The sequence below is a fragment of the Schistocerca americana genome, chromosome X (assembly GCF_021461395.2).
Source record: "Schistocerca americana isolate TAMUIC-IGC-003095 chromosome X, iqSchAmer2.1, whole genome shotgun sequence".
NCBI classification, from domain to species: domain Eukaryota; kingdom Metazoa; phylum Arthropoda; class Insecta; order Orthoptera; family Acrididae; genus Schistocerca; species Schistocerca americana.
Genome location: NC_060130.1, coordinates 937,395,200 through 937,410,817, shown reverse-complemented (window position 1 = coordinate 937,410,817; position 15,618 = coordinate 937,395,200). Strand labels below are relative to the sequence as shown.

Below are 15,618 nucleotides of genomic sequence, written 5' to 3'. Positions count from 1 at the left end.
CACTTCCCCACCCAGGTGTGTTAATTGATTCCAGGCCCATCCAGTTTGTCTTTACTGAAGAAAATAAGATTCAGTAAATTAAAGTTGCCCAACAGTCTCGTACTCTGACGTGAAGATGGAATTCTGTGCCATTCAGCCACCAAATTTTGCCGAGTCTTTTGTCTCAGTGTTGAAGCTACCTGTCCAGAAGGTCAGTGTTAGCACCCAGACTAAGATGGTTGAGCAGGGCACATCTACCTGCACCTGTAAATGCAGCTGCCAGCTTGCACTGCTGGTACTGCAGCCCAATCATCCTATCACTGAAGCAGTGAAAGTTACCGAATGTAATGTCAGTGTAGTTAGCAAACCCTCAAGGCAGACATTAGAAGGGATCCAACAGTGTGCTTCGTTTAAATCAGCATTAACAATATCCCCCAAAATCCAGGTTTGAGAGATGAAGGTTAAATGGCCAGAGTGATCTGCTCCAAAGCCATCACACCATGTGACCTTGTTACTATCTAATGGATTTGGTGATGATTGTATCATGATTGTAGACATTGACTGTTGTAACTGCGACCAGGACGGTCATGGGGTAGCAGTGACAGAAAGCGCGGCAGGAACCGCGGAGAGGCCCGCGAACAACAACACAACGGGAGAGGACGGACATGACCAATGAAGGACAGAACGAATACAACAAGATCGAACAATGGAGTCAGAAGGAAACAAACACGTCCACTCGTACACAGAACAAGGAAGTAAGCTGTCTAGTGCGAAGCAAGGTGCAAACCGATGTACGCGAGATTAGACTGGCTGGCTGAGCGTGAGGCAGGTGCTTCAGTACGCTATTGGGGGCGCCGCTATTGGCTGCTGGGACCACGTGTTCCACTGTGGCGCCCTCACACTAAAAGTGGGCCAGGAGGCGTGCGCCGCCACAGCTTATGGAGCGATGGTGCAGAGACCTCTATGGGTCTTCAACGTCCACGATGTCTGGTGCGGATTCAAATTCTGCGGCCCATGGTACCACATCCCTCCCCCTTGAAACTTGCGCGTAGGGGTGGAAACGCCCCAGACGGTGCCGAGGTGGGCGGCAGTGGGAAGAGGAACTGGGCATGTTAACCGCAGTTGGCAGCAAGGAAGGGACGCCCAAGGTATCCGTGACAGCCGATTCAGAGTCCAGGGCGTGGGAGGGAGCCGCCTATCCACCCAGAGGTGGAGAGTGCCGGCGGCAGGCCCGCGAGGAGACGGCTACCGGGGGCTGGGACGGTGACTAGAGGACCACATCCGTACCCGAAGGAGGTAGGGAAAGAGGCGGCGGTGCGAGTCCCATGGCAGCATAAGGGCGGAGATGATTATGATGGCAGCGCTCCAACCCTTTCGACGTCTGCACCGACGTCACACATCACCCATGGGCCGCAACGATTGTGGCAGATGTCCAGCCCGCCTTGTGCCCGTACTCATGGACCCACATGGCTGTGCCAGGGGCATACTGCTGCGAGGGCTGGGAGTGGGGGCGGGAGGAGGACGGCATCAGCAAATGGAGCAGGGTCCGCGGCTGTCACCCATGAAGGAGCTCGGCTGGACTGCGTCCGTCAATTGGCATAGTGCAAAAGGTGCTCAAAAACAGGGTGAGGGCCGACGTGGTTGGAGATGTGTCGACCGCCTTAGTCAACTGGTGTTTAAAAGTGCGGACAAGCCTCTCCGCTGTGCCTGACAGAAGTCGTGGAAGGAGGATGCTGTGAATTGGGGACCATTATCGGATACCAATGTGTGGGGCAGGCCTTCAATGGCAAGAACCTGGGCCAGGGCCGTGAGTGCAGCTTCCATGGTCACATGGACCCCACAAACGGGCCCACAAAATTGGTATGGATGCGATCCCAGGGCCGGCGAGGCACAGGCCAGGGTGCAAACGAGGGGGGGCTTTCCTGGTGATGCGCACAGACAGTACACCCACAGACCAGGCGCTCAATATCGCCATCGATGCCGGCCAATACACATGCTGGCGAGCCAAAACTTTCATACGGGACATACCCCAGTGCTCACGGTGTAACAAACTCAGCACCCGAGGCCGCAGTTCTTGAGGGATGACCACCTGGTGGGCATCCGACTCCGTGGCCAACAAGAGGACATCATCTACCACGGAGAGCCTGTGGGACAGGTGGCGCCAGGGGCTGAAATCAGACTGCATCACACGAGTAACAGAGGACAGCCACCCGTGGACCACATAGTTGAGAACCTGCCGCAAGACAGGGTCACGGCGGGTAGCCGCAGCAATGTCAGCAGCCATAAGAGGAAGACTTTCCAGCACATCCTGGTGGGCGGAATCAATGTGAAAGCAGAGGACCTCCTGTTGGTCAAAGTCAGGATCGGGGCCTGCTGGGAGACGTGACAAAGCGTCCGCATTAGCATGGTGGACAGTGGGCTTATACCGGATGGTGTAAGCGTAATTCTGTAAAAACAATGCCCATCGCCGGAGACATTGAACCGTCCGCTCGGGAAGGTGAGAGTGGGGTCCGAAAAGTGTAACCAAGGGTTTATGGTCCATCAGGAGGGCGAACTTTGCCCCAAAGAGATAGGTGTGAAATTTTTGAATGGCGAACACGATCACCAGGGCCTCCTTTTCAATCTGGGAGTAGTTCCGTTGTGCTGGGGTCAACGTCTTAGAGGCATAAGTGATGGGCTGTTTGGAGCCATCGGCATCCCGGTGCACGAGGACGGACCCAATGCCGTATGCCGACGAATCAGCTGTCACAACCAAGGGGCGGTCCGGAGAGAAGGGAGTAAGGCAAGGGGCGGACTTCAGCATCGCCTTTAAACGGAGAAAAGCCTGGTCACAGGCAGGAGTCTGATAAAACATCCCACTTTGTGATGCAAGTGATTGTGGGGTTGAGCAACGGAGGCAGCCTGGGACAAAAACAATAAGTAATAAGTAACCTTGCCCAAAAACACCTGCAGTTCAGATAAGTCCTTGGGACGAGGAAGGGCCTCAATGGCCGCGACATTATGACCCAAAGGGCGAATGCCATCTTTGCTAATCCAGTGGCCTAAGTATTCCACTTCCGGTTGAAAAAACAACACTTGTCCAGCCGGCAGCGTAGACCAGCAGACTGCAGAGTGTGAAATAAGGCGCTGAGGTTTTGCAAATGTTCCTGGCGGGAACGCCCGGTGACTTAGATGTCATCCAGATAATTCACACATGCAGGGATAGGCTGTGTAAGCTGCTCCAGGAATCGCTGGAAAATGGCCGGCGCCAAAGAGGCACCAAACGGAAGGTGCTTGTACTTATACAATTCGAAAGACGTGTTGATAACCATGATGATGATCTGAGATCCCACATCCAAGTCGATCTTGGAAAAATACTCTCCCACGGCAAGCTTTGCTAGAGGGTCTTCCTGTTGAGGAATGGGGTAAGTGTCAACAAGGGACTGAGCATTGACTGTAGCGCCGAAGTCCCCACTCAGCCGAAGGGACCCATTGGGTTTCTGTATGACCACCAGAGGTGTCGCCCATTCACTGTAAGTTACAAATTCGAGCATGCCAGCACACCTGCTTGACCGCTGGATGTAAGGCCACCAGAAGGGGCCGGGCCCGGAAAAAGCGAGGCTGTGCATCAGGCCGTAGGGTGATGTGCGCCTGAAAGCCGGAAGCACATCCGAAATCCAGTGCAAACGACGACGCAAAAGCAGAGCACAGATCGTCCAAGTCCTGAAAGGGAACAGCCATGGAAACGACCTTAACTTCATCAGAAATTGAAAAGCCCAACAGTTGAAATGCATCCAAGCCAAAAATGTTCGAAGCCGACGGATGGTCGACGACAAAGATGGTAAGGAGCCGTGGAACACGTTTGTATGTCGCCTGGACGACGAACTGCCCACGTAGGGGAATGGAACCGTCTCCATAGGTGACAAATGGCGAGAGGGAGGCGACAACACAGGAGAGCCCAGCCGTGTATATGTCGTCATATTAATCAGGGAGACGGTGGCCCCAGTGTCGACCTGGAAACTGACATCCTCTGTGAAAATGCGGAGCGTGAGTAAAAGCTTCCGCACCGATGGGTCATCCTGTGGGATGACCGATTGCAGAGCATGGACTCTATCTTGAGGCCCAGGAGGGGGCAGGACTGGATCGAGTCAAGTGACTATGACAAACCAATCGGATGTGGCCCTCCTTGTTACACAGCATGCACGTTTTCCAGCCGTGGGGACAATCAGCCCGCGAATGGGCAGTAAAGCACTGTGGGCAAGATGGTAGTGGGCCGCGTGACCGGCAACGAGGGGCGACCGAAGGCGCCGACACCGTGGTGACGTCGGAACACGAGGAGTCCCGATGGCACTGGCCCCTGTCGGCCGTGCCATGTCGATGTCGCGAGGGCGGAACCCGCTGTGATGCCGTGATCGCTGCCACCTGCTGTCGCACCATAAGACGCACGTTAGCTGCTTGAGCAGTTTCAAAGGAGTGGGCAATGCGGAGAATCTCTTCCAAGGAGGGTTGTCGAGTTTCAACACCGCAGTAAGGACCTCAGGGTTGGGAGCCAGCTGAACCACCACATCCTGGATCAGGGAGTGTGCATACGAAGCCTTACACCGCTGATTGGTGCACGTAAAATCGTATCGACGGCTGAGACCCTGCAAGTCCGTGACCCAGGAACGATACGATTGACCAGGCTGTTTATGGTACTAGTGGAACTCCAGCCAAGAGGTGACTACATCGTAGCGTTGGGAATAATAGTTTGTCAACAAAAGGCAAATCTCCTCGAAAGAGAGAGCCACAGGATCAGACAACTGTGCCAACTTGCGGAGAAGAAAGAACGTGTCCGGAGAGGGCCAAGACAAAAACAACAACCACTGCAAGGAGTCGTCTGTGACTTGAAAAGCCGTGAAATGTTGTTTCAGCCGATGTAAGTAGGTTTCCCAGTCCTCTTTAGCGTCATTAAAGGGTGGAAACGATGGCGGACGCGGGAAAGCATCGGACACACGAGGACTCTGAAGCTGGTGCGATAACGCTTCCCGGGCATCTACTTTGTCCGTTGGCAGCTGCAGCGATTTTTGTGAGATGTTTAACTGGAGCTGCTGCTGCTGCTACTACTGCATGAGCTGCTGCTGTTGCTCCAGCAGACAGACCAACTTTGCCTCCATACCAACAACGACCACCGTTTACCTCGTTGCCAAAAATGTTGTAACTGCGACCAGGACGGTCTTGGGGTAACAATGGTGGAAAGCGCGGCAGGACCCGCGGAGAGGCCCACGAACAACAACACAATGGAAGAGGACCGACACGACTAACGAAGGACAAAACGAATACAACAAGATCGAACAACGGAGCCAGAAGGAAACAAACATGTCCACTCGTACACAGAACAGGTAAGTAAGCTGTCTAGTGCGAAGCGAGGTGTAAACCAACATACGCGAGATTAGACTGGCTGGCTGAGCGCAAGGCGGGCACTTAAGTACACTATCGGGGGCACCGCTATTGGCCGCTGGGACCACGTGTTCTACTGTGGCGTCCTCACACTAAAAGCGGGCCAGGAGACGCGCGCCGCCACAGCTTACGGTGCAATCGTGCAGAGACCTCTATGCGTCTTCTACGTCCATGACGTCTGGCGCGGATTCAAATTCCGCGGTGCGCGGTACCAGATTGGCATTTGCCTGAGGGAACCAGTGAGTCCCTCAAGTGACACCCCCCCCCCCCCCCCCCCACCTCCCCTCCACCACTCCACTCACCTCACCGAGCGAGGTGGCGCAGTGGTTAGACACTGGACTCACATTTGGGAGGACGACTATTCAATCCCGCGTCCGGCCATCCTGATTTAGGTTTTCCGTGATTTACCTAAATCGCTCCAGGCAAATGCCGGGATGGTTCCTTTCAAAGGGCACGGCCGACTTCCTTCCCCGTCCTTCCCTAATTCGATGAGACCGATGACCTCGCTGTCTGGTCTCCATCCCCAAAACAACCAACCAACCAACCAACCAACCACTCACCTCACTGTTAAAAATGGCTTCCATACTTCAGTGGAACATTAATGGTTTCAGGACACATGGAGGAACTAAAACTGTTGGCACAGGAATGCCCCCTTTGCTTGTGTTCACAGGAAACATGTTTTAAAGTGTCTGCTGTCCCTGTCCTAAGGGGCTATACACTGTATTGCAAGATGACCTGACTGAGGAAAGGGCCAGTTGGGGGGGTCGTAGTGTTTGTCAGGAATGCACACCACTTCTCCGCCCTTCCCCCTAACTACTCACATGCAAGCAGTTCCACTTGAAGTCCATGTATGTCAGGGAACACTTTCCTTATTATATTTATCTCTGCTCTGTGCAATTGACTCTGAAGCTGTAAAAGGTCTTATCGAACAACTCCCATGACCATTTCTCCTATTGCGAAACTTCAATTCCAATCATACAGTGTGGTGTTCGGCCACTACTTGCACTCGGGGTCAGATTTTGGAGAGCCTCTTGACATCTCATGAGCTGTGCAGCCTCAACATGGGCACTCCCACTCATTTATGTGCTGTTACTGCATCATTCGTGGTCATTGACCTCTCTTTCTGTTCTCCAGCCCTTGCGGACTCTCTTCAGTGGGAAGCCACTGACCACCTTCATTCCAGTTACCACTTCCCACTCCGTAGTCAACTATTGGATGGAGCTCTTCCTGAAAGGATATAGGCATGATGGATGATCAGTAGAGCCAACTGGACACTGTTTGTTTAGCTGGCTGTGTTTGAATTCAACAACAGTATGCAGGAGTGGGTGGACCACATCACATGAGTAATCCACCATGCCACTGCCCTCTCCATCCCAAAGTCCATTCATCATCCTAGGAGGCCACCTGTGCCTCGGTGGATTGACGAGTGCCATTCAGTCATTTAAACCTGGCATGCAGCTCTGCGATGGGAAACCTCGGAAGTCTTTCGATTAGTGAGGGCAAAGGCTTAATGCATCATCAAGAAGAGAAAGAAAAGGTCATGGCAAATGTTCTTGAATTCTGTTAACTGTTCCACTTGTTGTACTACAATATGGGAAGCCATTAGGAGGATTTCCGATAAAGGCAGTCGGTCACCTGTATCAGTGTTGTTCAATTGGGATGTCACCAAAAAACTCCAGGAGTTACTGCACAGACAATGGCAGAGAATTTTGTGTGTACTACTGCCATTGCCAGCCAGGATACAGTGTTCTGTTGTCACCTAGCCACCATGGAAAGGTATGAGTTGGACTTGAGGTTTAACAATTCAGAGTCCTATAACTGCCCATTCTCCATGTGGAAGCTGGATTTGGCACTGTCTGCGACTTTTGAAACTGCGCCCAGTCACAACTAAATCTGATGCAGCGTGCTGCAGAACCTGAGACTAGTTTCCAATGAAATTCTCTTACAATGTTTTCATTCGATATGACAAACAGACAGGCAACTTCCCTAACTCGTGGAGAGAGGCAATTTTGAACCCTCTTCTCAAACCAGGAAAGGGCCGAACATATCCCAGTAGTTACCAGAGCATCGCCTGGAGTGAATGGTTAACCATCGTCTGGTCTGGATGTTGCAGACCAGGCAGCTTCTAGGTCAGTCTCAGTGTCAATCCAGAAGATTGTGATCCACTAATGACAATCTGACCTTGCTAGCAGTGGCTATTCAGCAGGCTTTCATACATAAACAGCATTGTGTAGGTATATTTTTTGATATCAGCAAGGCATAGGATACTACTTTGAGACACCTTCTTCTAGGGCAGTCCACTAATGGGGTTTTTGTGGCCATCTCCCCATCTTTATTTGGTCCTTTTTATTAAAGCGCTTTTTTCGATACAGAGTTGGTGATATGCTGTCGAGTAGTCTTGAGCAAGAGAATGGTGTTCCCCAGAGCAGTGCTTTAAATGTTATCATCTTTGGCATGGCCATAACCGGTATCACATCTGCAGTAAGGTGTCTTGTACAATGTGCTCTTTATTTGTGGATGATTTTGCTGTTTCCTGTTCCTCTTCCAGTATTGCAACAGCAACTCATCAGTTGCAACTTGCATTGAAGAAGCTGGAGAAGGGGGCAGCAAAGACTGGTTTTCCATTTTCTGTAGAGAAGTGTGTGTGTGTGTGTGTGTGTGTGTGTGTGTGTGTGTGTGTGTGTGTGTGTGTGTTCATTTTAATCATCTTAGTTGTATTTTTGCTGTACCTGAATCGCGTATATGGGACACCGTTCTCCCTTTTGAAGACTCTGTGTGGTTTTTGGGCCACATTTTAGACTTCAAGATTTCATGGTTTTCACACCTGAAGGCAAAGGCCCAGAAGGCACTGAACATTTTGGAGTCTCATAGCCACCGGTCTTTGGGAGTAGACATGACATGTCTCCTCCAGTTTTAGAGGACTTTTGTTCAATTGTGGATGGAGTATGGGTGCACAATGTACAGAGCAGTGAGGTCTTTGTATCTGGAAATCATTGATGCTGTGTACCTTCAGGGGATCACGGTGTCCACATGCACCAACAGGACCAGCCCCATACCCAATGTTTGTGCTGAGGTTGGTGAACCCTCACCATCTGGTGGCAACGTCTCATGGTGCATCAGGCCTGTCAGCTCCTCACTACTCTCACTTCCTCAGCACACAGTTCTATTGCTCATCCAGCTATGAAACACCTCTTTACGAATTGTCCATTGGCAGCAAGGCTATTTGGGATCCTTGCGAAATGTGCCCTGTAGTCCCTTGGTGTGGGGTATGTTCACACTCGGATCTGGAGTTTTAACTAACTGCCACCCTTGTTACTGCAGAGGCCAAGAGTAAGTTTAGATTCAGTGCAGTACAGGAGAGACTGCACTTCTGTCTCTGTTTTTAATGTGATATTTTCTGACATTTTAAATGAGCAGCACAACTATGTAGTTGTCTTGACAGACGGGTCTAAACTGGAAGACACTATTTATTGGGGCACTGAAGCAGATGAGATGTACAATACCTGCAAAATTCCTCATCTGTTGCAACTCCCTCAGTGCCCTTCATTCTCTGCAACACTTGTATCCAGCAGATAAAGTAGTTAAAGATATTCAGGACACTCTCCTCCATCTACAGCAGCTAGGCAAGGAGGTGTCCTTCTGCTGGGTGCCAGGGCACATGGATATTGCGTAGAATGATAGGGCAGATGTGGCAGCCAAGTAGGTGTGTCTTGATCCTTAGTTAGTTCAGTGTACCATCCACCTGCATCTTCTCGTCTCGCTGTTGCGGTACAGTGTCATGCGTCAGTGAAAAGATGAGTGGCTGGAAGTGCCAGACAATAAGCTTGGTCTAATAAAGCCTACAATGCAGCAATGGTGTATGTCCTTCCAGCCACTCAGACGGGATGAGATTCTCTTTACTTGTCTTCGCATAGGCCACTGCCCTGTGACACATGGCTTCTTGCTCCAGTGAGAGGATGTTCCAATGTATGGTGCTTGTGGCATACCATTCACTGTACATTACATTTCATTAGGCTGACCAGAGGGCGGCAGAAGATTTGCCGACAGATCTGCTCCCAATTTTAGGCAACATTCACACAAATGTAGTGAGAGTTATAAGGTTTTGTGATATGTCCAACTTGTTTCCTAAAATCGCGGGGAGATGTTCTTAATGTGTTTGGGTGAGTGGCTCACCCTTGTTTTTTGTAAGTGGTCAGCCAGTCACATTTCCCTGTGCCGTTCTTTTAGCTCTTATGTGGTTTTACATCTGTTTTAATTGCAGGCACAGCACCAGTCAAACTTTCTCAGTTGTCTTCAGGCATGTGAGATAGTGAGTGTGTGGCTCAACACGAGTGGGGTGGGAGTGAGTGAATGAGTGTCATTTTATGAATTTCCCCCTCACTGTGTGCAACATTTTTAGAGACTTTATCCACATTCGTTTGTTTTAACGAGGGTAAGGACACTTATAAGCTCCCCATGGAGCCCTTTGTCGAACACCCCCCCCCCCCCCCCTCTCTCTCTCTCTCTCTCTCTCTCTCTCTCTCTCTCTCTCTTTCCACACCTACGGCTGGATGCAACATTGGTCACTGTACTGCCAGAATGTATGGTGAATCTGTATGCAAGTTAGACTTGAGCCCACAAGAATTGTTGACTTTTCGTAAAATCTGTGGTAGTGCCACAACTGCTGTTTTGAGGAAATCGCAAAAAACTTCCAGAAAGCATTCCTTTTTGATATCCTTATTGTTTTGTAGCCTAAACAAATGAAGACAGTTAATCTGCAAACATTTTTAGAGAAAAGTTACTGTAAAACATTTAACAACGATAACAAAAGATTGTTGATGGAACAAAACAAGAACAGGGCTATGTGCCAACCTCTCTAACTTAAAAACTGGGCTAAGTCTACCACTTATATCTGTAAATAAAGGGGTGTGGGAAGGATAATAATAATTATTTTACTATTATAAAAATCTGGAAACTATTGTTTACAGTTTTTCTGTAATAACTATATTATTATGAAAAGTCAGGCTTACAGAAGTGCTGTGTTAGGAAACAAACTAGTTAAAGAACAAAGACAAAATCGAGCTCGTTACTGTGTTCTTACAAGTTTTATTTCAAAATAAATGCTTTTTACACAATTTAAAAAGTTACATTTTATATTAATTTATCACAATTCTGTGAACAAAATATTACAATGTTACAGTCTATAAATAGCTGTTGTGTTTACTCAGTCAGATTTTGGTAAAACAGTTTGTTTGCTTTTTTGAGATAAGGTATAATCTTATTTAAGTCGTCCTTCTTCTCAGTATTCAATCTGGCTGTTGGTTCGAGCTGGGGTAGATCTAAGCCTTTTATGGTTTCCATCCTCACACCTTTTTTTAATACATTCATTTGTGTCCACGTTTCAACTTCATTTAATGTTTTTTTGTAAAAACTTTTCGTGGGTTGGTTGTGGAAACTTTGAGCCAAACAGCCTTGGAAATTCCTATTTTTTGTGATGGGGTGTTATTTAGCTACTTTGGAGAAGTCATAAAAATCGCCGTCATTCATTATAGTGGTCAGAAAAGGAGTTTTGCTATTGGCATTACACAAAACTCTCACAAAATATAAAGGAACTTCAAATTTTGCTACTCTTTTTCTTTTTTCAATTAGAACAAAGTCTCGGTTGCAGGTTAAGTATCATTGTCCAGAGATGACATACTTGTGGTGAACTTCGTCAAAGAAATCATTACAGACCAAGTATATCCATAGGAACAATACCATTTGATTTTTGTTTCGGCTGCAGCTGTTGTCAGACCACACTATTAATTTTTTTTTTTTCTGGATAATTTTACTTTTAATCCCCGTTAACACACAGCTTGCTATTTTTTTGCCTCCCCTGCCACTCATGCTCTCGTGCCAAAGAAATATAAAACCTTTATTATTATCTGCCATATGCAATGCCAAATTGTAACAAGAAAGTTGACATAAATAATAATTTGGCAGTGTGACTATGTTGGCAAAGAGAAAACCTGTTGTAAATCTATGGATACTGTGCATGTATCACTTCTAGGAGAGGTATAATATACATGATCACACTTCATCTCATCTCTAGCTTTTTCAGCCTGTCTATGATGATTCTAGTGAAGTACGATGTACAGCTTTGTTGGCTGAGTCATTCAACATTTTACTTTGAAGCAGATCACATGTGTTACAAGTATTTCCTTGGGTGGTGAAATCTCAGTTTGGGAAAGTGTTCATTCAATACATTTTTGTAGTACAAATATCTAATGTCTGTGCTTGGATAACACATAACAAAAACATGATACATTCTGCTGTAATTTAAATCTTGGCTTAAAAGTAGAAGGGAGCTTTTAGCCCTTGTATAATGGCTCTCGTCCTTGGGGAAACTTTTGATGCATTTTACATCAGGAGCTGTTTTTATTTCCCCTATGTTCAATGTAGGTAACATCATAACTCTTTTTTGCTTTTACCAAGGTTTCCACTTTTCGCCTGGTAATTTTGTGTATTTCCATTCCAGAAAGTTTTTTTTTGCAAGCTCCGCCTTCATAATCAGGAACTGTATAAAAAACACTAGCCTGTCTGCGACTCTCCTCAGGTTCTTCGTAAGAACCATGACGCCTTCTTCTAACATTGCATACACTTAGGTTTCCATCAAATAAGAGTTTTACTTAACATTATCACCAAGTTCGTAGAACTGATTGAATATGTTTAATTTGTGTTCCAACGCAATGTGTCTACATTGATAGCGGCACCGGCATGCAACCTACAACAAACAAACAGGGGAATTAGAGGCATTAAATAATTTGTAACTGCCAGGAATAACCTGTTTGTTTGCTTCTCTGCACAGTTAGTAGGTCTAATATAGTCCAGGAACCAAGCCAAACATAACCTAACATGGTCTGCATAATCTAAACATAGGTTAGCTTAAAACACCACAGAAAAATCATAATCAAGCGAAGTTCTTCAAAAAAGCCTTAGTCCTAAGGCTTTTAAGTTATCATAGACACTTACCTCATCAGGTGGAGGTTGTTTTTGAGGTACAGTAACTTCCTTATTGTTCTCATATGGATCTCCCTCAGCTCTTTGCTTCTTATTTATTTGGGAAATACTACCTTCACCCCTTTTCTGACATTTTCTTGTTTCATCCATCACATAAATTTGTACTGTCCCATGTACTTCAACTTTGGAGTAAATTTCCAGTTGCCTTGCCATTTCAAATGTGCTCTGTGATGCACCTGTCACTAGTACTGCAGCAAAGCTCTCTCCGCAGGGCATTTGGAATGTGTACACTCTTCTGACACTATGCCATTAGACAATGGTCTTAGAATGGGATGATATGTCTGAAGTCTCTTACATAGAAGACAAAATGTTGTTTGTCTAGTACTGTTGAGAGTTTCTTTTCTGTACAGTTTTTTGACAGCTGTTCTTCTCATGAGATGCTGGAAGCATTAATGTTGGATGTGCCAACAGAACACGAAGAAGACAACTAATGGTGTGGTTGTGTACTGTTCAAAAATGAAACAAGGATCCCAGAGTGGATTGGGGTCCTTTGGTTTGGAGCCGAGTGTAGTGTCTCAACCAGAGGCTTCGTCGACTCTGTGACGGTCTTGGCTGCAGATTTCTAGACTTGCACTATTGGGTGGGGAATTGTAGGACGCCCCAAGATAGGTCAGGGGTGCACTACACAAAAGAAGTGGCTACTCGGGTAGCAGAGTACTTGTGGCGTGCACATGGGGTTTTTTTAGGCTAGGCTGTAGTGCGAGGTGTTCTGATGAACACTCACCAGTCATTGTGCAGACAGGGAAATCAGGACGCTCTCAGTGTAAAGACACTTCAGCTATCAAGATATTAGCGGTAAATTTTCAGAGTGTTCGGGATAAAGTTCCTGAATTTACTGCCCTCCAGGAAGTGTGTGGCGCGCAAATTATTCTCGGGACTGAGACCTGGCTGAACCCTGAGATAGGAAGTTCTGAAATATTTAGTGAGGGTTGGAACGTGTATTGGAAAGACAGATTAGACACCGTAGGAGGGGGTGTCTTCATTGCATATCTTCTGGTCGTGAAAGCCTTCATACTATGTCTTCATTGCAGTTGATAAAAATATTGTGTATGCTGAGATCGAAGTAGAGTGAGATTGTGAAGTTATCTGGACACGTTTAACAGTGCTAGGGGAAATAAAGTTAATTGTGGGGTGTTATTACCGGCCACCAGGTTCCACCGTGACAGTTCTAGAATCATTCAAAGGGAGTCTACATTCTGTATCGCAGAAGTACCCGGATCATGCTATATCATGCTATATTAGTCGGAGGTGACTTCAACCTACCTAGTATAGACTGGGATGTCTATGGGTTCATTACAGGTGGTACAGACAAGCCATCATGTGAACTACTTTTGAACACATTATCCGAAAACTGTCTTGAGCAGCTAAATCGACAGCCAACCCGTAATGGAAATATTTTAGATCTGGTAGCCACGAACAGACCAGACCTCATCGACGGTGTCAGTGTTGAGACAGGGATTAGTGATCATGATGTTGTCATTACGACTATGGTTACAAAAGCTAAAAAGTCGATCAAGAAGGCTAGGAGAGTATTCTTACTAGAAAGAGCAGATAAGCAGTTGTTAGCATCCCACTTAGTAAATGAATCGAATTCATTTACTTCCGGTACGATGGACGTGGTAGAATTGTGGGCAAATTTTAAACACATTGTAAAACACGCATTGGACAAGTATGTGCCGAAAAAGTGGGTTACGGATGGAAAAGACCCACCGTGGTTTAACAGTGCAATTTGGAGAATGCTCAGGAAGCAAAGGCAGTTGCACTCGTGGTACAAGAAAGATCGGGAAAGTGAGGACAGGCAAAAGTTAGAGATTCGTGCTGCTGTAAAAAGAGCGATGCGTGAAGCATTCAGCCACTACCACTGTCATATCTTAGCAAAAGATCTTGCTGAAAACCCAAGGAAATTCTGGTCTTGCATAAAATCGGTAAGCAGGTCGAAGGCTTCCATCCAGTCACTCACTGATCAGTCTGGCCTGGTAATGGAAGACAGCAAGATGAAAGCTGAAATTTTAAATTTAGCATTTGAGAAACCTTTCATGCAGGAGGATCGTGCAAACATACCACCGTTTGAGTCTCGTACAGATTCCCGTATGGAAGACATTGTGATAGACATCCCTGGGGTTGTGAAGCAGCTGAATGGGTTGAAAATAAATAAATCACCAGGTCCTGATGGGATTCCAATTCGGTTTTACAGAGAGTACTCTACTGCATTGGCTCCTTACTTAGCTTGCATTTATCGCGAATCTCTTGCCCAACGTAAAGTCCCGAGTGACCGGAAAAAAGTGCAGGTGACGCCTGTATATAAGAAGGGTAGAAGGATAGATCCTCAAAATTACAGGCCAATATCCTTAACATCGGTTTGTTGCTGGGTTCTCGAACATATTTTCAGTTCGAATATAATGAATTTCCTTGATGCAGAGAATTTGCTGTCCATGCATCAGCACGGGTTTAGAAAGCATCGCTCCTGCGAAACGCAACTCGCCCTTTTTTCACATGATATCTTTCGAATCATGGATGAAGGGTATCAGACGGATGCCATATTCCTTGACTTCCAGAAATCGTTTGACTCGGTGCCCCACTGCAGACTCCTAACTAAGGTACGAGCATATGTGATCGGTTCCCAAGTATGTGAGTGGCTCGAAGACTTCTTAAGTAATAGAACCCAGTACGTTGTCCTCGATGGTGAGTGTTCGTTGGAGGTGAGCGTATCATCTGGAGTGCCACAGGGAAGTGTGGTAGGTCCGCTGTTGTTTTCTATCTACATAAATGATCTTTTGGAGAGGGTGGATAGCTATGTGCGGCTGTTTGATGATGATGCTATGGTGTATGGAAGGTGTCGTCGTTGAGTGACTGTAGCAGGATACAAGATGACTTGGACAGGATTTGTGATTGGTGTAAAGAATGGCAGCCAACTATATTTATAGATAAATGTAAATTAATGCAGATGAATAGGAATCCTGCATTGTTTGAATACTCCATTAGTAGTGTAGCGCTTGACACAGTCATGTCGATTAAATATTTGGGTGTAACATTGCAGAGCGATATGAAGTGGGACAAGCATGTAATGGCAGTTGTGGGGAAGGTGAATTATCGTCTTCGGTTTGTTGGTAGAATTTTGGGATGATGTGGTTCATCTGTAAAGGATAATGCTTATAAAACACTAATACAACCTATTCTTGAGTACTG

The 15,618-nt window shown here is 46.8% G+C and overlaps 1 protein-coding gene across 3 annotated transcripts in view; it reads left to right on the top strand.

Annotated features, from left to right (window-relative positions):
* LOC124556793 (SRSF protein kinase 3) overlaps positions 1-15,618 on the top strand; it is a 383,958-nt gene that overhangs the window by 181,849 nt on the left and 186,491 nt on the right. The gene's annotated exons all lie outside the window — the stretch shown is intronic.